Source organism: Aedes albopictus, chromosome 1 (assembly GCF_035046485.1).
Source record: "Aedes albopictus strain Foshan chromosome 1, AalbF5, whole genome shotgun sequence".
Taxonomy (NCBI): domain Eukaryota; kingdom Metazoa; phylum Arthropoda; class Insecta; order Diptera; family Culicidae; genus Aedes; species Aedes albopictus.
The window spans coordinates 250657075-250681791 of NC_085136.1; the positions used below are offsets into that span (position 1 = coordinate 250657075).

Genomic DNA, 24717 nt, shown 5'->3' on the forward strand with positions numbered 1-24717 from the left:
AGGATTCTCCTCAGAATCCTGAGAGGATTCTCGTCAGAATCCTGAAAGAATTCTCGTCAGCATCCTGAGAGGATTCTCGTCAGCATCCTGAGAGGATTCTCGTCAAAATCCTGACAGGATACTCGTCAGAATCCTGAGTGGACTCTTCGCAGAATCCGGAGAGGATTCCGTGGAGAATCCTGAGACGATTCTCGCCAGAATCCTGAGAGGATTCTCGTCAGAATCCTAAGAAGATTCTCGTCAAAATCCTGAGAGGATTCTCGTCAGAATCCTGAGAGGAATCTCGTCAGAATCTTGGCAGGATCCTCGTCAGACTCCTGAACAGAATCCTGAGAGGATTCACCACAAAATCCCGAGAGAATTTTCCACAGAACCCTGACAGGAATCTTCCTAGAATTCTGAGAGGATTGTCCTCAGAATCCAGTGAGAAAATACTCTAAAAATAATATGAAAATATGTTCAAAATATGTCCACTTTTCGCATTTGTTTTTTCTATGTGTGGGATAATTGTAGGAGTCGCCTTACACTTCGTTTCGATCGGGCCACAACCATTCTTACCTGACTGGAGCCGCTCGGTATCGGCATTAGCTGCTGCCAATGTGTGTTTTATACTGCTAAGAATATCCCATAGTTCTCCCCATATACCCCCACACATCGACAACCCCGAGCCCGAATCGAGTTCGAATCAAGCCAAGCCGAGCACGGTATGTGCACTGTGCTGCGCCCACATGTATGCCGCCGAGGAGAAAAGCAATATCACAATTCAAACATTTGTTTGATGGAAAAGTTGTTGGTACCTGCTGTTTCCAACTTCCACCCTGCTCGTGGTATCCTCCCCACCTTCCGTAACGTTCCGCGCGTCGTTCTTCTAGGCCCGTTGCTTGAGAATAAGTCCTTCTTCTCTAGAATAAGGTTCGACATTCGAACCTATGTCTGTCTCTGCAGGTGTGTGTATGTGCATTTTCACTCATATCATATTTGCAAAAGCGACGTGAATGGGAATCGTCATGCCATTCAGGGGGTGGGGCGGTTCAACGGGATTGGGGTTCCGAAAGACAAAAGCCTTTGGCTTTTTGCCTATTTTATTTCCGAACCTCCTGGCTGGCTGGCTGGCTGGCTGTCGGAGAAGTGGTCTAGGAGCTACCTTGAAGCGGAAATGCTCCGACTCGGTCGGAGGCATCTCGAATCGGGGAACGATACTCTTGAGCAAGCAGAGAAGCTGGAAGGCTTCCGGATCCGGTTCGATTTGACACTTGGTGACCCACTTTGTGCCTCTGTGTACGGGGGTTTTGTTTGAGATGTGATTGTTTGGATAAAATTAAGCTTGTATCGTAAGAAATACACTACAAAAATAAGTCAGAATTCCGACAACATTTTTTCCACAATTTGAGCTGGCGAGATAAAAAATAATCGTTTAACCTAAAAACACTAGCGGTGTTTTCCTGATTATTGAAGCAACAGGAATTTCTCCAGAATTGACTCAATAGAGTCATCGGGTTAGGGAAGAAATGTTGGTACGACATTTCTCTTCAATAAGATCGCAACGACTCTGCGTCATTTATAAGAATTAGAACATGCATTTTATTGCTACTGGAGTATAAAATAAGTCGATATACGTCGTGATGAACTCTGCAATCGAACGACGGATATTCAAATACAATTCACAAATACATTCCACTGTTGGAACTTTATGATTATTACTATGGAACGAGCTAACCAATTCTGAAAATTGGGGACAATAGAAACATTACAGTAAGTCATCCGTTATATTGAAAAATGAAATTATATCGCAATCGATCGGATCGGATTCTGAGAGAGCTTTCATCCGAATTGAGAGAGAAGCGAAATCCAATGGCGACTCTCAGTCTGTCAGACAAATCCAGAGAAGATTATCCGCCAATTCCACAGAAATTTCCGTGTTAAAATTCAGAGTGAGTTTTCAGTATAATTCAGAGAGGATTGTCTGCCAAATTAAAAACAAATTCTTGGCAGAGTCCAAGAGATTTCTTAAAAGAATCCAGAGAGAATTCTCATTAGAATACAGAATATGTTCCCAGCAGAATTCAAAGAGAGATTCTCATCAGAACCCAGAGAGGTTTCATCAGAATCCAGAGAGATATCCCCAATCGAATTCAGAGAAAAATTTCAATCGATTTAAAGAGGATTCGCAAAAGAATCCAGAGAAGATTCTCAACACAATCAAGAGAGAATTTTCAAAAGAATTTTGAAGATTCTCACCAGAATTGAAAGTGGATTCTCTTCAGAATCCTGAGAAGATTCTCTTCAAGATCCTGAGAGGTTTCTCGTAGGAATCCTAAGAGGTTTCTCGTCGGAATCCTGAGAGGATTGTCGTCAGAATCCTGAGAGGATTCTCGTCAGTATCCTGAGAGGATTCTCGTCAGAACCCTGAGAGGATTCTCGTCAGAATCCTGAGAGGATTCTCGTCAGAATCCTGGGAGGATTCTCGTCAGAATCGTGGGAGGATTCGTATAAGAATCCTGAGAGGATTCTCGTCAGAATCCTGAGAGAATTTTGGTCAGAATCCTGAGAGAATTTTGGTCAGAATCCTGAGAGGACTCTCTCCAGAATCCTGAGCGGATTCTCTTCAAAATCTCGTGAGGATTTTCATAAGAATCCAGAGAAGATTTTCATCAGAATCCGGAGCGAATTCTCTTCAGAATCCTGAGAGGATTCTATTTAAAATCCTGAGAGTGTTTTACTCAGAATCCTGAGAGTGTTTTACTCAGAATCCTGAGAGGATTCCGTTCAGAATCCTGAGAGGATTCCGTTCAGAATCCTGAGAGGATTCCGTTCAGAATCCTGAGAGGATTCTGTTCAGAATCCTGAGAGGATTCTGTTCAGAATCCTGAGAGGATTCTGTTCAGAATCCTGAGAGGATTCTGTTCAGAATCCTGAGAGTATTTTCTTCAGAATCTTGAGAGGATTCTCTTCAGAATCCTCAGAGGATTCTCTTCAGAATCCTCAGAGGATTCTCTTCAGAATCCTGAGAGGATCCTCTTTAGAATCGTGAGAGGATTCTCTTCAGAATCCTGAGACGATTCCGTTCAGAATCCTGAGAGGATTCCGTTCAGAATCCTGAGAGAATTCTGTTGAGAATCCTGAGAGGATTCTGTTGAGAATCCTGAGAGGATTCTGTTCAGAATCCTGAGAGGATTCTGTTCAGAATCCTGAGAGGATTCTGTTCAGAATCCTGAGAGGATTCTGTTCAGAATCCTGAGAGGATTCTGTTCAGAATCCTAAGAGGATTCTGTTCAGAATCCTAAGAGGATTCTGTTCAGAATCCTGAGAGGATTCTGTTCAGAGTCCTGAGAGGATTCTCCTCAGAATCCTGAGAGGATTCTCCTCAGAATCCTGAGAGGATTCTCCTCAGAATCCTGAGAGGATTCTCCTCAGAATCCTGAGAGGATTCTCTTCAGAATCCAGAGAGGATTCTCTTCAGAATCCTGAGAGGATTCTACTCAGAATCCTAAGAGGATTCTACTCAGAATCCTAAGAGGATTCTCTTCAGAATCCTTAGAGGATTCTCTTCAGAATCCTGAGAGGATTCTCTTCAGAATCCTCAGAGGATTCTCTTCAGAATCCTCAAAGGATTCTCTTCAGAATCCTCAGAGGATTCTCTTCAGAATCCGCAGAGGATTCTCTTCAGAATCCTCAGAGGATTCTCTTCAGAATCCTCAGAGGATTCTCTTCAGAATCCTCAGAGGATTATCTTTAGAATCGTGAGAGGATTCTCTTCAGAATCGTGAGAGGATTCTCTTCAGAATCGTGAGAGGATTCTCTTCAGAATCGTGAGAGGATTCTCTTCAGAATCGTGAGAGGATTCTCTTCAGAATCGTGAGAGGATTCTCTTCAGAATCGTGAGAGGATTCTCTTCAGAATCGTGAGAGGATTCTCTTCAGAATCGTGAGAGGATTCTCTTCAGAATCGTGAGAGGATTCTCTTCAGAATCGTGAGAGGATTCTCTTCAGAATCGTGAGAGGATTCTCTTCAGAATCGTGACAGGATTCTCTTCAGAATCGTGAGTGGATTCTCTTCAGAATCGTGAGAGGATTCTCTTCAGAATCCTGAGAGGATTCTCCTCAGAATCCTGAGAGGATTCTCCTTGGAATCCTGAGAGGATTCTCCTTGGAATCCTGAGAGGATTCTCCTTGGAATCCTGAGAGGATTCTCCTTGGAATCCTGAGAGGATTCTCCTTGGAATCCTGAGAGGATTCTCCTTGGAATCCTGAGAGGATTCTCCTTGGAATCCTGAGAGGATTCTCCTTGGAATCCTGAGAGGATTCTCCTTGGAATCCTGAGAGGATTCTCCTTGGAATCCTGAGAGGATTCTCCTTGGAATCCTGAGAGGATTCTCCTTGGAATCCTGAGAGGATTCTCCTTGGAATCCTGAGAGGATTCTCCTTGGAATCCTGAGAGGATTCTCCTTGGAATCCTGAGAGGATTCTCCTTGGAATCCTGAGAGGATTCTCCTTGGAATCCTGAGAGGATTCTCCTTGGAATCCTGAGAGGATTCTCCTTGGAATCCTGAGGGGATTCTCCTTGGAATCCTGAGAGGATTCTCCTTGGAATCCTGAGAGGATTGTCCTTGGAATCCTGAGAGGATTCTCCTCGGAATCCTGAGAGGATTCTCCTCGGAATCCTGAGAGGATTCTCCTCGGAATCCTGAGAGAATTCTCCTCGGAATCCTGAGAGGATTCTCCTCGGAATCCTGAGAGGATTCTCCTCGGAATCCTGAGAGGATTCTCCTCGGAATCCTGAGAGGATTCTCCTCGGAATCCTGAGAGGATTCTCCTCGGAATCCTGAGAGGATTCTCCTCGGAATCCTGAGAGGATTCTCCTCGGAATCCTGAGAGGATTCTCCTCGGAATCCTGAGAGGATTCTCCTCGGAATCCTGAGAGGATTCTCCTCGGAATCCTGAGAGGATTCTCCTCGGAATCCTGAGAGGATTCTCCTCGGAATCCTGAGAGGATTCTCCTCGGAATCCTGAGAGGATTCTCCTCGGAATCCTGAGAGGATTCTCCTCGGAATCCTGAGAGGATTCTCCTCGGAATCCTGAGAGGATTCTCCTCGGAATCCTGAGAGGATTCTCCTCGGAATCCTGAGAGGATTCTCCTCGGAATCCTGAGAGGATTCTCCTCGGAATCCTGAGAGGATTCTCCTCGGAATCCTGAGAGGATTCTCTTCGGAATCCTGAGAGGATTCTCTTCGGAATCCTGAGAGGATTCTCTTCGGAATCCTGAGAGGATTCTCTTCGGAATCCTGAGAGGATTCTCTTCGGAATCCTGAGAGGATTCTCTTCGGAATCCTGAGAGGATTCTCTTCGGAATCCTGAGAGGATTCTCTTCGGAATCCTGAGAGGATTCTCTTCGGAATCCTGAGAGGATTCTCTTCGGAATCCTGAGAGGATTCTCTTCGGAATCCTGAGAGGATTCTCTTCGGAATCCTGAGAGGATTCTCTTCGGAATCCTGAGAGGATTCTCTTCGGAATCCTGAGAGGATTCTCTTCGGAATCCTGAGAGGATTCTCTTCGGAATACTGAGAGGATTCTCTTCGGAATCCTGAGAGGATTCTTCTCGGAATCCTGAGAGGATTCTCTTCGGAATCCTGAGAGGATTCTCTTCGGAATCCTGAGAGGATTCTCTTCGGAATCCTGAGAGGATTCTCTTCGGAATCCTGAGAGGATTCTCTTCGGAATCCTGAGAGGATTCTCTTCGGAATCCTGAGAGGATTCTCTTCGGAATCCTGAGAGGATTCTCTTCGGAATCCTGAGAGGATTCTCTTCGGAATCCTGAGAGGATTCTATTCGGAATCCTGAGAGGATTCTCTTCGGAATCCTGAGAGGATTCTCTTCGGAATCCTGAGAGGATTCTCTTCGGAATCCTGAGAAGATTCTCTTCTGAATCCTGAGAGGATTCTCTTCGGAATCCTGACAGGATTCTCTTCGGAATCCTGACAGGATTCTCTTCGGAATCCTGGGAGGATTCTCTTCGGAATCCTGAGAGGATTCTCTCCGGAATTCTGAGAGAATTCTCTTCGGGATTCTCTCCGGAATTCTGAGAGAATTCTCTTCGGGATTCTCTTCGGAATCCTGAGAGGATTCTCTTCGGAATCCTGAGAGGATTCTCTTCGGAATACTGAGAGGATTCTCTTCGGAATCCTGAGAGGATTCTCTTCAACATCTTGGAAGGATATTCTCAAGAATCTTGAGAGTATTCTCCTCAGAATCATGAAAGTATTCTGTTTAGAATCTTTAGAGGAATGAATTTTCCTTAGAGTCCTGAGAGAATTCTCTCTGGTATCTTGAGAGGATTCTCCTCAGGATCCTCTGGATCCTCAGAGAATTCTCATCGGAATCCTAAGAGGATTCTAATCAGAATCCTTAGAGTATTCTAATCAGAATCCTTAGAGAATTGTCATTAGAATACTTAGAAAATTCTCATCCTCAGAGAATTCTACTTAGAATCCTAAGAGGATTCTCTTCGGAATCCTGAGACGATTCTCTTCGGAATCCTGAGACGATTCTCTTTGGAATCCTGAGAGGGTTCTCTTTGGAATCCTGAGAGGATTCTCTTCGGAATCCTGAGAGGATTCTCTTCGGAATCCTGAGAGGATTCTCTTCGGAATACTGAGAGGATTCTCTTCGGAATCCTGAGAGGATTCTCTTCAAAATCTTGGAAGGATATTCTCAGGAATCTTGAGAGCATTCTCTTCAGAATCCTGAAAGTATTCTGTTTAGAATCTTTAGAGGAATGGATTTTCCTTGGAGTCCTGAGAGAATTCTTCCTGGAATCTTGATAGGATTCTCCTCAGGATCCTCTGGATCCTCAGAGAATTCTCATCGGAATCCTAAGAGGATTCTAATCAGAATCCTTAAAGTATTCTAATCAGAATCCTTAGAGAATTGTCATTAGAATCCTTACACAGGGAAAAATTTCTACTCAATGACTGAGTTGGCCTTACTCAGAAATCGAAAAATCCTTTGTTTTCTTACTCAGTTTCCGTCAAAAGTGGGACAACTCATTGCCAATAAGTTGTCCCACTTTTAGCCGAAACTGAGTAAGAAAACAAAGGATTTCTCAATTTCTGAGTAAGGCCAACTCAGTCATTGAGTAGAAATTTTTCTCGGTGTAGAAAATTCTCATCCTTAGAGAATTCTACTTAGAATCCTAAGAGGATTCTCTTTGGAATCCTGAGAGGGTTCTCTTTGGAATCCTGAGAGGGTTCTCTTTGGAATCCTGAGAGGATACTCTTCGGAATCCTGAGAGGATTCTCTTCGGAATCTGGAGAGGTTTCTCTTCGGAATCCGGAGAGGATTCTCTTTGGAATCCGGAGAGGATTCTCTTCGGAATCCGGAGAGGATTCTCTTCGGAATCCGGAGAGGATTCTCTTCGGAATCCGGAGAGGATTCTCTTCGGAATCCGGAGAGGATTCTCTTCGGAATCCGGAGAGGATTCTCTTCGGAATCCGGAGAGGATTCTCTTCGGAATCCTGAGAGGATTCTCTTCGGAATCCTGAGAGAATTCTCTCCAGAATCCTGAGAGGATTCTCTCCAGAATCCTGAGAGGATTCTCTCCAGAATCCTGAGACGATTCTCTCCAGAATCCTAAGACGATTCTCTCCAGGATCCTGAGAGGATTCTCTCCAGAATCCTGAGAGGATTCTCTCCAGATTCCTGAGAGGATTCTCTCCAGAATCCTGAGAGTACTCTCTCCAGAATCCTGAGAGAATTCTCTTCAGAATCCTGAGAGGAAACTGATTCTGGATTCATCGGTAAAGAGGCGTGAGTGTGTCTTTGAAATCCGATATCCTTCTGAATCTCTAGAATTAGGCTACATAAAAGAATTTACCTTCGCCAATGTGGTCAGAACATCAAGGGCGATCCGATGATGAACTAGTTGATTTTCGGTTTATCCACTAGGAGGTGCTGGTGAGTCTCGGTAATTTTTAAATGTCAGTATCTCAAGATTTCGACCACGTAGAAGAATTTTATCTTCAGCAAACTTGATCAGGCCATCAAGAGCTATTCGATGACGAACTAGTTGATTCTGATTTTTTTCGCTACGTCACGTGAGTGATATTAGAATCTATACATCTGTATCTCAGTAGCTTTAGCAGTATGTTTCTAAAAATTTGAATGAGGGAACCCCCTTTGAGTAATTTTCTTTTGAAATCTCTAACCTGTGGTGAGATTATAGCTCATGACACTGAGGAAACATACCTGAAAATAAAATAAAAAAGAGATATTAATCAAACTACATTCAACAAACTGCAAATGCAGTGAAAATGAGGCGGATCATTTTTTACGAATTTCGGCATTTACTTATCTTTTGTCGAGTTACATGACCGCAATTCACATTCAGTCAAAAAAATAAAACAATTACATCAGCGAAACATTTCAGCAACCATTTACAATCACGAAGATTTGTTTGCTCTCCTCCATCCCAGGAATCCCAAACCAGAAACCACAGCGTGTTCCGAGTATGTCACCGGAATTATGAAACATGCTATCCCGCGGGCATTCACATGGACGCAATCCGGATTCTTCTCGTCCACTTCACTCCACCGGCACTGGTCCACATCCCCGTTTTGCCCGCATCCTTTCATGGTGGGTTGCTCCCACCAAGGACAATGGGAAACCCATTGCACCAATTATGGTCAATTTCGCCAGCCATTGTTCGGTTGAAAACTGCACTTCCGAACACCTTGGATCGGAAGTCATGCCTTACGCGTAAACTCACTTTTCCCGCCCATCATTGATCCGATTGGAACGAAAATGGGCCGTGTGCTCCTTCGAACCATGGTCCACAGGTTTTCCCCATCGCCGGATTACACCACATCGCATAGTCCAGTGTATCCCTGTGCCCGGTCGGTGAACAACCACCAGAGCAAATGGCAAAAATCTGCACCCTCATTCCAATTCTGCGCTCCGCACAAATCGCCACAAGACAAAGAAGCAAACCTCAGCTCCGACTGTGCGACTGTTGTCCGGCACGAACCAGCATTGGGGAACGTGAAAGTGTGTAGTTGGTGAAAGGATTCCAGGACCTGCAACTGGAACTGCTGGACAACAGAGAACGACAGAGCGTAGACGTGTACCACCGGAAGCGAAACATTGCTCGCGCGAGTAAAAAGGGAATTTTTGGACGGAGGCCAGGAGAAGACGGGTTAGGCCCGTAAAAAGAGCTTACTTTGTATTACCACCAGCATTATCGTTATTACCGAAGGAAGAGCTCTTTGGTCGTCGTCGTCGCCATCGTCCTAGTCTCGCATGACTTGGTTCTACTACGGCTATTACGGGCCTCCCGTTCACTTCGACCAATGCAGCAGCAGCAGTACTCCGCGTTTCCGGTAAAGTTCAATCTCACTGTGTGTGCGAGGGGAGGGAAGGAGCGGGTGGCTTGCATTGCTGGTTTCAGGAGATTATTGGGCTGACTGCTTTTTAGCAGCCGTGTTGATGGGATTTATCGATTTTTATGACTTGGCAGCTTGGCATCTTTCCTGACGGCAATCAAGTCGAACGGCTCGTCCGAAAATCATCCTTTTGCAATCTCGGATGCAGAATACTGGCGGAGGCTGTGCGGTGAAAATCGATACACCGTCCATGTACGCCATCGTGTTGAAAGATCATCATTTTCGATGATTTACATATTCAATTTTTAGCATTTTTGCGCACGGAAAAGTATCACAATCCAAAAGACAATTGAGAGCTGGGGTGCGAGGGTTCTGCCAAGAATACTTAGAACATTTTGCCGAGAGTCCTAAGGGGAAACCAAAAATCCAAAGAGGATTCTACCAAGAACGCTAAGAGGATTCTGTCAAGAATCATAAGAAGATTCTATCGAAAATCCGGAGAGGATTCTGTAGAGAATTCAGTGGAAAATCCTAATAGGATTCTGTGGAGAATCTAAAGAGGATTCTGTGGAGAATCTAAAGAGGATTCTGTGGAGAATGCTGCGAGGATTCTGTGAAGAATCCTGCGAGGATTCTGTGGAGAATCCTGCGAGGATTCTGTGGAGAATCCTGCGAGGATTCTGTGGAGAATCCTGCGAGGATTCTGTGGAGAATCCTGCGAGGATTCTGTGGAGAATCCTGCGAGGATTCTGTGGAGAATCCTGCGAGGATTCTGTGGAGAATCCTGCGAGGATTCTGTGGAGAATCCTGCGAGGATTCTGTGGAGAATCCTGCGAGGATTCTGTGGAGAATCCTGCGAGGATTCTGTGGAGAATCCTGCGAGGATTCTGTGGAGAATCCTGCGAGGATTCTGTGGAGAATCCTGCGAGGATTCTGTGGAGAATCCTGCGAGGATTCTGTGGAGAATCCTGCGAGGATTCTGTGGAGAATCCTGCGAGGATTCTGTGGAGAATCCTGCGAGGATTCTGTGGAGAATCCTGCGAGGATTCTGTGAAGAATCCTGCGAGGATTCTGTGGAGATTCCTGCGTGGATTCTGTGGGGAATCCTGCGAGGATTCTGTGGAGAATCCTGCGAGGATTCTGTGGAGAATCCTGCGAGGATTCTGTGGAGAATCCTGCGAGGATTCTGTGGAGAATCCTGCGAGGATTCTGTGGAGAATCCTGCGAGGATTCTGTGGAGAATCCTGCGAGGATTCTGTGGAGAATCCTGCGAGGATTCTGTGGAGAATCCTGCGAGGATTCTGTGGAGAATCCTGCGAGGACTCTGTGGAGAATCCTGCGAGGATTCTGTGGAGAATCCTGCGAGGATTCTGTGGAGAATCCTGCGAGGATTCTGTGGAGAATCCTGCGAGGATTCTGTGGAGAATCCTGCGAGGATTCTGTGGAGAATCCTGCGAGGATTCTGTGGAGAATCCTGCGAGGATTCTGTGGAGAATCCTGCGAGGATTCTGTGGAGAATCCTGCGAGGATTCTGTGGAGAATCCTGCGAGGATTCTGTGGAGAATCCTGCGAGGATTCTGTGGAGAATCCTGCGAGGATTCTGTGGAGAATCCTGCGAGGATTCTGTGGAGAATCCTGCGAGGATTCTGTGGAGAATCCTGCGAGGATTCTGTGGAGAATCCTGCGAGGATTCTGTGGAGAATCCTGCGAAGATTCTGTGGAGAATCCTGCGAGGATTCTGTGGAGAATCCTGCGAGGATTCTGTGGAGAATCCTGCGAGGATTCTGTGGAGAATCCTGCGAGGATTCTGTGGAGAATCCTGCGAGGATTCTGTGGAGAATCCTGCTAAGATTCTGTGGAGAATCCTGCGAGGATTCTGTGGAGAATCCCGCGAGGATTCTGTGGAGAATCCCGCGAGGATTCTGTGGAGAATCCTGCGAGGATTCTGTGGAGGATCCGAAGTAGATTCTGTATGGAATCCAGAGACGATTCTGTAGAGAATCCAAAGATGATTCTGTAGAGAACCCGAAGAGGATTCTGTGGAGAACCCGAAGAGGATTCTGTGGAGAATCCTGCGAGGATTCTGTGGAGAATCCTGCGAGGATTCTGTGGAGAATCCTGCGAGGATTCTGAGGAGAATCCTTCCGGGAATCTGAGGAGAACCCTTCCGGGATTCTGAGGAGAACCCTTCCGGGATTCCGAGAAGAATCCTTCCGGGATTCTGAGGAGAATCCTTCCGGGATTCTGAGGAGAACCCTTCCGGGATTCCGAGAAGAATCCTTCCGGGATTCTGAGGAGAATCCTTCCGGGATTCCAAGAATCCTTCCGGGATTCTGAGGAGAATCCTTCCGGGATTCTGAGGAGAATCCTTCCGGGATTCTGAGGAGAATCCTTCCGGGATTCTGAGGAGAATCCTTCCGGGATACTGAGGAGAATCCTTCCGGGATTCTGAGGAGAATCCTTCCGGGATTCTGAGGAGAATCCTTCCGGGATTCTGAGTAGAATCCTTCCGGGATTCTGCGTAGAATCCTTCCGGGATTCTGAGTAGAATCCTCCCGGGATTCTGAGGAGAATCCTTCCGGGATTCTGAGGAGAATCCTTCCGGGATTCTGAGGAGAATCCTTCCGGGATTCTGAGGAGAATCCTTCCGGGATTCTGAGGAGAATCCTTCAGGGATTCTGAGGAGAATCCTTCCGGGATTCTGAGGAGAATCCTTCCGGGATTCTGAGGAGAATCCTTCCGGGATTCTGAGGAGAATCCTTCCAGGATTCTGAGGAGAATCCTTCCGGGATTCTGAGGAGAATCCTTCCGGGATTCTGAGGAGAATCCTTCCGGGATTCTGAGGAGAATCCTCCCGGGATTCTGAGGAGAATCCTTCCGGGATTCTGAGGAGAATCCTTCCGGGATTCTGAGGAGAATCCTTCCGGGATTCTGAGGAGAATCCTTCCGGGATTCTGAGGAGAATCCTTCCGGGATTCTGAGGAGAATCCTTCCGGGATTCTGAGGAGAATCCTTCCGGGATTCTGAGGAGAATCCTTCCGGGATTCTGAGGAGAATCCTTCCGGGATTCTGAGGAGAATCCTTCCGGGATTCTGAGGAGAATCCTTCCGGGATTCTGAGGAGAATCCTTCCGGGATTCTGAGGAGAATCCTTCCGGGATTCTGAGGAGAATCCTTCCGGGATTCTGAGGAGAATCCTTCCGGGATTCTGAGGAGAATCCTTCCGGGATTCTGAGGAGAATCCTTCCGGGATTCTGAGGAGAATCCTTCCGGGATTCTGAGGAGAATCCTTCCAGGATTCTGAGGAGAATCCTTCCAGGATTCTGAGGAGAATCCTTCCGGGATTCTGAGGAGAATCCTTCCAGGATTCTGAGGAGAATCCTTCCGGGATTCTGAGGAGAATCCTTCCGGGATTCTGAGGAGAATCCTTCCGGGATTCTGAGGAGAATCCTTCCGGGATTCTGAGGAGAATCCTTCCGGGATTCTGAGGAGAATCCTTCCGGGATTCTGAGGAGAATCCTTCCGGGATTCTGAGGAGAATCCTTTCGGGATTCTGAAGAGAATCCTTTCGGGATTCTGAGGAGAATCCTTCCGAAATTCTGAGGAGAATCTTTCCGGGATTCTGAGGGGAATCCTTCCGGGATTCTGAGGAGAATCCTTCCGGAATTCTGAGGAGAATCCTTCCGGGATTCTGAGGAGAATCCTTCCGGGATTTTGAGGAGAATCCTTCCGGGATTCTGAGGAGAATCCTTTCGGGATTCTGAGGAGAATCCTTTCGGGTTTCTGAGGAGAATGCTCCCGGGATTCTGAGGAGAATCCTTCCGGGAGTCTGAGGAGAATACTTCCGGGATTCTGTGGAGAATCCTAGAAGTATTCTGTGGAGAACCCTAGGTGGGTTCTGTGGAGAATCCTAGGTGGGTTCTGTGGAGAATCCTAGAAGGATGCTGTGGAGAATTCTAAAAGGATTCTGTGGAGAATCCTAAAAAGATTCTGTGGAGAATCCTAATAGAATTATGTGGAGAATCCTAAAAGGATTTTGTTGAGAATCCTAAAAGGATTTTGTTGAGAATCCTAAAAGGATTCTGTAGAGAATCCTAAAACGAATCTGTGGAAAATCTCAAAAGGATTCTGTGGAGAACCCTTAAAAGATTCTGTGGAGAATCCTAAAAAGATTCTGTGGAGTATCCTAAAAGGATTCTGTGGAGTATCCTTAAAGGATTCTGTGGAGAATCGTAAAAGGATTCTTTGGAGAATCGTAAAAGGATTCTTTGGAGAATCCTTAAAAGATTTTGTGAAGAATCCTGAATGAATTATATGGAAAATGCAGGGAGGATTCTGTGGAGAAATCTGAAAGATTTCTATGGAGAATTCTGAGAGGATTCTGTGGAGAATCCTGAGAGGATTCTGAGACGATTCTGTAAAGATTCCTGAGAGTATTCTGTGGAGATTCCTGAGAGGATTCTATGGAGATTCCTGAGAGGATTCTGTGGAGATTCCTGAGAGGATTCTGTGGAGAATCCTGAGAAGATTCTGTGGAGAATCCTGAGAGGAATCTGTGGAGAATCCTGAGAGAACTCTGTGGAGAATACTAAAAGGATTCTGTGGAGAATTCTAGAAGGATTCTGTGGAAAATCCTGAAAGAATTATATGGAGAATGCAGGGACAATTCTGTGGACAATCCTAGAGAATCCTGAATGATTTCTATGGAGAATCCTGAGAATTCTGTGGAGAATTCCGAGAGGATTTGTAACGGAAAAAAACATTGGAACCTCATAAATGCACAAAACACAAACATGCAACACATAACATAAATTGTGCCCAGTTATCCAAATAGATAACGTAGTCCAATCCCAGGATGACGAGGTTTCATTTTTGTTCTTGGTCCATCAGTCAATCCTGTAATCGTATTTTTTCTGGCAGTTCGCCTTTTAGTTCGCAGCATCTGTTGCGGCATTCATAGCTTGATTTGGTCTAGGATTTTCTTATCCTAAGGGGGCATCCAGATTCGGGCAACAACACAAGACCGTCTACAATTTGATGTCCGTGTTAGGGGACGGCTTGTGCGTTTTGTACTGGATCGCTCCTGAAATTTTTGGAGCGCTACAAATGCACATTAAATTTCAGGGACAAATGTACAAACCTTAGTAAAACATACAAAATAAACAGACAAAATGTTCACAACAATTTACAAACGTAACACACTCCATGCAACAATCGAAGAATTTTCCATGAATTGGAGAATGCAATCCATGGAAAATTCTTAAAACTACTTTACAACGTATAAACTATATTACAAACGTAACACAACACCAGCAACAGCGGAAGAATTTTTCAAGAATCGAAATCGCGATTCTTGAAAAATTCTAAAAAACTCCTATTTACCATCCTTCCAATGGGTCGGTTGATGGCAGCGATGATCATTTTATTTGGTGTTACCAGACTAACTAAAATACGTAAGCCAAACGCTTACCAGATAACTCCGCGAGTTAAATTGCCACCAGGCTAACCTTAAACTAATTGCCACCAGGCTAACTTAAAACTAATAACGCCAGCGAATCCTGGCAAAGGGTATGATCTAACGCCATTAACCAACGGCCAAAGAACTTCCATCAACCAAGCACTTAGCCTTTATCTATCTTTACTGTTGCGGACAGCCATATCTGATCTACTCTAAGTTTACCTAACCTAAACCAGATGGATCAAGAAAGAAACAATAAACTATAACATGAACGTGGGATTTTTAGTTGGACGCCAATGTAACGGAATACATTGGAACCCTATAATTACACAAGACCCCACGTTGGGCGCCAATGTAACGGATACTACATTGGAACCTTATAAATGTACATTTTATTTTCCGTATCAGGCCCCACGTCTGGGAACTTAGATACGCAAAATAAAATGGAACATTACAAATGCACAAAACACAAACATGCAACACATAACATAAATTCAACTTTTGTAGTTTGTAGGTGCCTAGATTTTGGATTTTCTTTTAAAAGCTGTTGTTTTCCATTGATTTTAAGTTGTACTGAACTGAATTACTCCTAATTTCCTGAAATTTTGATATTAAATTGTTTTTCCTGAATTAGCATTCGTTCATCGTTATTTTACATCTTAGCAATCGTTAGTTCCTTTTTTTGGATTTTTCGAGATTGATTTGCCTCTTTTCGTCGTTTTCTCTTGAGTTCCTTGAATTTTGAGTTTATCTGAGCGGGGTTTTCAGAAGTTGAAAATGGCAGGACCGTACATACGACCAACGGTTGATCATTTGTTAGAGGAGGAGGTAGACTTCGAGTTGCGTTTACGGAAACAAACGGTGGATAGGAGAGAAAATTTGGAGGATAAGAAAAGGTTGTTAAGGAGATTGATTATGGAAGATAGGAAGTATAAGATTAGTTACAAAAGGAAACGAAGTTTTCCGAAGAAATAAAAAGAATTAGTGGGATTGTTGAAGAGTTAGTTGATAGCTTACGTAGAAAGTTTGATAGGGTTTTAGTATCTCGATTGAGACACTATTTGAATCGAGTAGCAATTACATCGGTCGAGAATGAGGAAGAGGCAGTTGCTCGGAAGGAAGCTTGCGAGCAAATTGAAAGCATTTCGCTATAAGATCGGCTGGAAGACAGAAGTGCGCGAATTTAATTCGAAGTATCTACCAAGTTTGATTTTAGTTTGAGTTGAGTTTAAGTCAGTTTAATTGAAGTGAAGTTTGAAGTCTAGTTGAGTTTTTGGTGAAAGTTATTCTCCAATTTCTAAGAGGACCGAGGTCCGCAAATTCGCGATTTCTGCAATTGATTTATTTCTCGAAGGAATTGAACTACGAAAAAAGCGCCTAGCGCTTTTTTCGTACGGCTGGTTTTTTCGTCGTCGTTCGGCGGTATCCCTCGCCGAATCGGGGTTTCGTAGGCGGATTGAACCGCCAGTTTCGTCCGTGAGTCATCGTTTCCGACCCGTGTGCCCAGCAAAGGCCCGCCTTTCAGAAGGCAGTCAAACGGAGGCGCGAGTGAAGTCGCTCAATCATCTCCGTAGCGAAGTATTCCCGTCGGCCGCCAATCACCGACGGTAAGGCCCTCTTACGTCATACCCCGTGGGCCGGAATCAACGAGAGCCGGTTCGTAGCAGCGTGTCGCCAATTGCACGTCTCGAACCTGGTCCGTATCCAGGAAGATAGAGGTAGCGGCATTCCCCGCTCGGTCATAGCTGGAAGCATAGTACGCGAAGCCGGGTCGCTGGGCTCTGTTTGCTCCTTTATTGACCGGAGAAAGACCATCCCGGGAATCGCTCGGCATCCGCCGAAGCCCTCTCGTTCGTCCAACAATCGGAAGCTTCCGTCCAGCCGCCACTCCCTCCGCACCGGTAGTTCGGCCATACCGCACACGGGTCCCTTTGTCGACGCTGCGCGCCAAATCGCAGCACGGACTCGTCGGCAGCCGCCATTCTGCTGTCGCCATTGTCGAACATCGAGGTAGTCGTCTTCGTCGAGTCGTCGAGCTACGCCACCCCGTCATCGAGCATCGCAACACCAAAACCTGCGCAGGTATGTGAAGAGCTTTTAGTTACATGGCCATGTTTGCTCTTTTTCCATTCCGTTACGAATTTCCCGTCCAATACGAATGAAGTTGCTAAAATAAATAGTTAAAGTTTTGAAATTAGTTCGATTCCGTTACGTTTCACATTACTTTTTGAATAAACATACTCACTACAGTCCGTTACGTTTTGATTCCGTTTTCGCTCGTATGAGTAAGCATCCCTTCCGGTTTTCCATAAGTTCTTCTAGCCTGTGAAAGAGTTGGAGTTTAGTTTGCGTTTTCGAAGAAATTCTGCCGTTATTTCCATGAACCGTTCAAAACCGTCCCTGAGTGAGAAAGTCTCTAGCAAAGTCGGGCAAAATTAAACACGACCGGTGGTCTCTCTTTGAGAGTGGCGCTTAAGCCACCGCGCTTTTAAAATTCCTCGTGAACAGTTTACGAACGGTTACAGATTCTGTGGAGAATCCTGAGAGGATTATGTGGAGAATCCTGAGAGGATTCTGTGGAGATTCCTGAGAGTATTCTGTGGAGATTCCTGAGAGGATTCTGTGGAGATTCCTGAGAGGGTTCTGTGGAAAATCTTGAGAAGATTCTGTGGAGAATTCAGAGAGGAATCTGTGGAGAATCCTGCGAGGATTCTGTGGAGAATCCTGAGAGACCTCTGGGGAGAATCAGGAGAGTATTCTACGGAGAATCCTGAGAGGATGATGTGAAGAATTATTAAAGGTTTTTGTAGAGAATTCTAAGAGGATTCTGTGAAAAATTCCGAAAGGATTCCATTTAGAATTCTGAGAGGATTCTGTCAAGGATGTTACCAGGAAGTTTCCAGAAATTTGAACTTCTTAAGAAGTTCCTAGCACAATGTCACTGAAAGGTGAATCATTCCACCGGTTTTTGCATCACCTTTTCCACATCATCGTCGGGTGCTTCCAGAACCCATGATGGTTAAACTAGCTTCGCTCATAATAACGGCATTTTGTAAAAGAGGCAGGTGATTGATAGTCGCACCGTACTGAAAACCAGAAACAGGAGAAAAGGCACAAAAAATATATATTGCTGAACTGCAAAGGATGGCTGGCTGGCTAGGAAAACTAGGGCCAGCCTAGATGAGGCGCGATGCAATTTGATTTTCCATTTTTCTATGAATATTGAGCGAGCTGCTCGCCGGCGACAGGAGACAGGAGCCGGCTGCATCACCATCAGCACCGGTTGATTGATACAGATCGGTATCGCGGCAGTACCCAGTAGCGAAATGGCAACTTTGGCACGTTTTGGCACTTGGTTTCGGGAGCAGATGGGTGGAAGAGGGTGGTAGAGAGATGAATTTTATGGTGTCATTACGGGGAGGTTGTTCTTTTGGGTTAAACGGTGCATTTTGGAACGGTTTGTTCGTTTTGAAAGGTTTAGAATACGATGATTCGGTGGAAGGTCAAAACCGTTTCGACTCAACAAGCTCTCAATTGACATCGAAAGAGATTTTGTCTGTTTCACTAGACAGAGCATACAGATCTGAGTCACACAGAACGATTTAGGCCGATTTCATCAACTTCAGGGACCTCTACAGAGCAAATAATTTCAAGGCCTTACTTGACCCAAAATATCCGGAAGTTGAAAAAACGTTATCTTTACAACTAACTTAATCCGTTTTTAAAGTAACATCTCAATTTTTCCTGTATCATCCACGTTTCTTTGATGACCTGACTCATTCCAATGGCTTCGCGAGACCTTTCCATACTCACGGCAATGAATATTCATAACCCACGATTGACCAGGGCAGAACTGGCAAAGATGCAATGAAATTTACATTTCCTGATTCTGGTACCGTCCACACACAATCATCTGGTTGAGGTTATGAGCGCGGACCATTTTGGGAAATTTGGCACCTGGCTCCCCAACCTCCATCCCCATAGGGGGTCCGAATCCGGCCAGCGCTTTGGCATTTTTTCCCACCACATCGCGACCAAACCTAACGACCGCGCGCCGTTTGTGCCGTTGCAGGGAATCTTTTTCCTCCGGATATGTGGGACCCGACCCGGAGAGGGCAACAGAGACAGGGGCAGCATGTAACTAATTCAAATCGAATCAGGAAATTAGTGCACAGATTGAACGGGAAAGACTCTATGCTTTCGTCGTTGCGCGGATTGGAAATTTATGCAAAATCCTCCGCTGTCCACACTATACAGATGGACGCTGCTGCCGGGTCCGATGGTTCGTCATTTAGGTTAGGTTTTTGGTGAGGCTGCATTCAGGTAATGAATAGTGGAAATTTTGTTTGGGAATCGATGCAGCTTGGTCGGTCGAAGCTGGTCAACTGTGATGACGAGAGGGTCGAATCGGATTATGACGATTTCTTTTTTTCGGAATGCTTTTTATTAAATTTCCGATCAGAACAGAGCATTGTTTGCGTGGGAAATTTAACATGCCTTCAGCGAGCAGATGCGAAATTTTAAAACGAAAGGACCATTTGAGCTCAAAAATCTTTAAGGAACTGAGATGCTCGGCGTGCAGATGCGGATTAATGTGGATTCCCCTCGGAATCCTTAAAGGATTCTCTACGGAATCCTGAAAGGATTCCCCTCGGAATATCTTCAGAATCCTGCAAGCATTCTATTCAGAATCCTGCAAGGATTCTCTTCAGAATCCTGTAAGGTTTCTTCAGAATCCTGATTCCGGATTCTCCTCGGAATCCTGAGAGGATTCTCCTCGAAATCCTGAGAGGATTCTCTTCGAAATCCTGAGAGGATTCTCCTCGGAATCCTGAGAGGATTCTCCTCGAAATCCTGAGAGGATTCTCCTCGGAATCCTGAGAGGATTCTCCTCGGAATCCTGAGAGGATTCTCCTCGGAATCCTGAGAGGATTCTCCTCGGAATCCTGAGAGGATTCTCCTCGGAATCCTGAGAGGATTCTCCTCGAAATCCTGAGAGGATTCTCCTCAGAATCCTGAGAGGATTCTCCTCGAAATCCTGAGAGGATTCTCCTCGGAATCCTGAGAGGATTCTCCTCGGAATCCTGAGAGGATTCTCCTCGGAATCCTGAGAGGATTCTCCTCGGAATCCTGAGAGGATTCTCCTCGGAATCCTGAGAGGATTCTCCTCAGAATCCTGAGAGGATTCTCCTCGGAATCCTGAGAGGATTCTCCTCGGAATCCTGAGAGGATTCTCCTCGGAATCCTGAGAGGATTCTCCTCGGAATCCTGAGAGGATTCTCCTCGGAATCCTGAGAGGATTCTCCCCGGAATCCTGAGAGGATTCTCCTCGGAATCCTGAGAGGATTCTCCTCGGAATCCTGAGAGGATTCTCCTCGGAATCCTGAGAGGATTCTCCTCGGAATCCTGAGAGAATTCTCCTCGGAATCCTGAGAGGATTCTCCTCGGAATCCTGAGAGGATTCTCTTAGGAATCCTGAGAGGATTCTCTTAGGAATCCTGAGAGGATTCTCCTCGGAATCCTGAGAGGATTCTCCTCAGAATCCTGAGAGGATTCTCCTCGGAATCCTGAGAGGATTCTCCTCGAAATCCTGAGAGGATTCTCCTCAGAATCCTGAGAGGATTCTCCACAGAATCCTGAGAGGATTCTCCTCGGAATCCTGAGAGGATTCTCCTCGGAATCCTGAGAGGATTCTCCTCGGAATCCTGAGAGGATTCTCCTCGGAATCCTGAGAGGATTCTCCTCGGAATCCTGAGAGGATTCTCCTCGGAATCCTGAGAGGATTCTCCTCGGAATCCTGAGAGGATTCTCCTCGGAATCCTGAGAGGATTCTCCTCGGAATCCTGAGAGGATTCTCCTCGGAATCCTGAGAGGATTCTCCTCGGAATCCTGATAGGATTCTCCTCGGAATCCTGAGAGGATTCTCCTCAGAATCCTGAGAGGATTCTCCTCGGAATCCTGAGAGAATTCTCCACAGAATCCTGAGGATTCTCCTCGGAATCCTGAGAGGATTCTCCTCGGAATCCTGAGAGGATTCTCCTCGGAATCCTGAGAGGATTCTTCTCGGAATCCAGCGAGGATTCTCCACAGAATCCTGCGAGGATTCTCCACAGAATCCTGCGAGGATTCTCCACAGAATCCTGCGAGGATTCTCCACAGAATCCTGCGAGGATTCTCCACAGAATCCTGCGAGGATTCTCCACAGAATCCTGCGAGGATTCTACACAGAATCCTGCGAGGATTCTCCACAGAATCCTGCGAGTGTAGCATACCATTAAGTAAATGTCACAACATTGAGGACCGACTGTAGCAAACCAATCATACCCACACCGAAAATAACAAACAAGTGCAAAAGAGCACTGTTATGCAATATCAACACAACATATGGAAGTCATTAACCACGAGTGCATCGTTCTATCGACTCTCTCTCCACTTCTACTTGTGAGGTACGAGGGCCGATAGCATGCGGCGTGGAAGGATCAAATTGCATACCTAGCGCCTGGCTTAACGTAAAACAAACCATAAGCATTTTTGGTTATTGGTCACTCCAGTCGTCTCATATATGTATTAAGTCTTGTATTGTAATGTATTGAACCTTGAAATGTATAAAAGGGCAAGTGTATCAATGAATAAAGGGATTCTGATTCAAGGATGGGAACACTCACTTGCAAAGAGTTACACTCACTTGCAGTTTTCTCAGCTCAGAAGCGTGCAATCGAAAAACGATGTATGGACGACTTTTGCCTCGTGATTTTGGCTAAAAGTTTGCTGAATAGAGTAGGGGTCGCACACGCATACAGAAGTCGTGAGGGAGCTGCGAAGGCAACTCTCCACGAGGTGAATGTAAATTACACTCACCTCGTGGAGAGTCGCTTTCACAGCTCTGTCACGTCTTTAGGATTCGTGTGCGACCATTACTTTATTTGGCAAAGTTTTTGACAAAACCACATGGCAAAAGTCGTCCATACATCATTTCTTGATTGTACGCTTCTGAGCTGAGAAAATAGCAAGTGAGTGTAACTTTCTGCAAGTGAGTGTTCCCATCCCTGTTCTGATTTTGAACTCGACCCTGACTGGTACACTCCTTTCAGGCTATCGACTATTCCAAATCTGTCTTCTGAATTGTACTCCAACTGGATTACTCCAGCTTGGCTGTACTATTGAGAAAAGTCCGTTAGTGCGCGTCTTCACTTCGTTCCCGCGGATCAATGTTAAACTAGGTAAATAGTGGAAAGTGAATGTCCCGTGTCTAGGGACACGATATGGCGACCGTGACAGGACAGGATATGGCGACCAGTGACACCGTGACCTGTGATCTGTAGAAATGGGGAATGAAAAATCAACCCCGAAGCCTCCAGTTCAACACGAAGAGATAATAAAAATAGTTAACGCGAATATAAGGCAAAGTGAGCACACAGAAAAAACGGCAAATGCCTTAACAGTTTTAGCGTATGTTAGCTTAATTTTGCTCGCGATCGGTATAGTGTATATGATATACAAAGCCATCATCAGACATGAGCGGCTAAAAACGCGAGAAGAAACTAAGCGCGTAGTGACTCTACATAATGTGATATCCGAGAAGTGAACACGGGAAAAGCTTATATATATATATTTAACACCAAAAAAAAGAAACAGCAACAAAATGTCTCGAAGAAAAATGAGTGTGGAAGAAAATAGACTCTTCTGGAAACAAATTGACGAACAAGCCCAACAAATTGAAGAAAAGTGTGCAGAAAGCAGAAGAAATCATAAAAGTGGCGAGTGTATGGAACCATGTTGTAGGTTCTGGTTAATCACCTATTGGAAAAACAATTACAAAAACTTTAAAATTTCTGAAAACGGAATCGTAACTTTTGGTGATGAGAAAAAATATAAAGTACCAGAGACATGATGTACAAAAAAAATAAGTGACAATGGAAGGATTAAAGGACATATTACGAGAATTAAACAGTGCCAAAATTACGAACAATGCTGTAGTAGTGAATAAAAGAAGATCAGCGGAACAACTAGTGAACTTGCTGAAAGAAGAACAATTGTTGAAAATAATTAAAGTCACTGCAGATACAATAGTAGTGAAACCATCATCGGAAGCGGTACAATTTAGTGCAGTAACGCAAGTGTTTAGTGTATCCAGGAATGAGTTGCTACAACTAGCAACGGCACTACTCCCATCTATCACGGGCCACATCATTCTAACTACGAGAGTTGGAGTACTGTTGCACCATCAAGCCCTAGAGAGAAGGATCGGAGGGCAAGTCATCGGGATGGCAGTTTAAAAGGTAAAGATACAACAGAAGCAGTAGTAGCAGTTACAACGGATGCAGCGACAACGTATGAATCAAAGAACGTGAGTAACTCCTGAATGGAGAATAAACACCAAATATATTAATATATTGTTGATACAGTGAAACATTGATTTAATTTGAGGAAAACCTTTCCTAAATGTATTGACAACAAAATTAAATAATTGATTGCTGGATACAGTTTGTATGAAACGTAAATGTGCGACAAACTATTACAAATCAAAGAAACTATTACCAAAGAGTACAGTAATTTGTACAAAAATAGAACAAGGCCAAGGTCCTTGGAAAATACTAATGAAAAATTAAAAAAATTGAAAGATTTATACAACAAATATAAAGAAATATTAAATAATTTAAACCCCATACTTAGTTCAGAAGTATGGAACACTGAGTATGAGAAATATGAAACATTAAAACAAACATATAAAGCAGCAATCAAAATATTAGAGGAATCCATCATTCGAGAAACCAACCGACTTAAAATAAAATTTAAAACATTAGGGAAAGCAGTAATTATTTGTAGAAGATTATCCGGTCAAAGCAAGACAAGGATTAAATTCAAAACTTTAGTAAAAGTAATAATTATATGCGGTAGGTTAGCGAAAATGGCACCAAAAGTGGACATAAGGTTAGGGACATCCATTGTACAAGTTTACGATGGGTCTCCTGAAAATCTCAACGCATTTCTTGACGCTGTCTCGTTATTAATTTAAAGACAACGTCAACGAAGAATTTGCAGATGCAAATCCAGATCAAAAAGCGGCAGCTGATCAAATTTTATTTAAGTTGGTAAAAGCAAGGCTGACGAGTAATGCTAGGCAAGCAATAACTGGAGCACAAACATTAAACGATCTATTAACAACACTGAAGACACAATGCGCCACAAAAGTCAACTCTGATAACTTATTGGCAAAATTGAAAAGTCTTAAACAAAAAGACTCTCTGGAATCATTTTGCGATCAGGTTGAACAACTGACTTTACGTCTGGCAACAGCCTACATCGAAGAAACGATTCCAACTAACAAAGCCAACCAAATTGCTACAAAAGCGGGTGTACAAACGCTTATTAACGGTATTGCCAACAATGATACAAAATTAATACTGAAAGCAGGGACTTTCACAAAAATAACAGATGCAACCCAGAAAATACATGAATGTGATAATGGAGAGAAAAATAAAACTCCACAAGCACAAGTTTTCATGGCTCATGACAGGTATGCACATCAGGGCCGTGGACGAGGAAGAAATTATGGAAACAGAGGATACCATAATTCATTCAACAGAGGACGATTCAATAATCAATCAAGATTTTCTGATCATCGTAACCACCAACAAAACAACAGATATTCTAATTATAGAGGACAAGGAAATCGTGGAAGAGGAAGATATGGACCTCCCACTTATTATCCACAACATCAGCGACAAGCGACTTATTTCGCTCAAGCACAACCTCAACCAAGCATCCAACCACACATGCAACCTGAAAATGGACCACAATACCCACAATATCCTAATCAATCAACACAACCACAAACGGTAAGCTCTAATTTTTTAGGAGCCCAATTTGGACGACATACACAGTAA

General features: G+C 44.5%; 1 protein-coding gene and 1 long non-coding RNA gene across 5 annotated transcripts in view; both read right to left on the reverse strand.

Annotated features, from left to right (window-relative positions):
• Nucleotides 1–24717, reverse strand: part of LOC109400406 (polypyrimidine tract-binding protein 2) — a 1522650-nt gene that overhangs the window by 565179 nt on the left and 932754 nt on the right. The gene's annotated exons all lie outside the window — the stretch shown is intronic.
• Nucleotides 16246–18285, reverse strand: LOC134287242 (uncharacterized). The gene is made up of 2 exons (XR_009997147.1): nt 17076–18285; nt 16246–16997 (listed from the first exon to the last, which is right to left on the reverse strand). It is a non-coding gene; the product is annotated as an uncharacterized LOC134287242 (long non-coding RNA).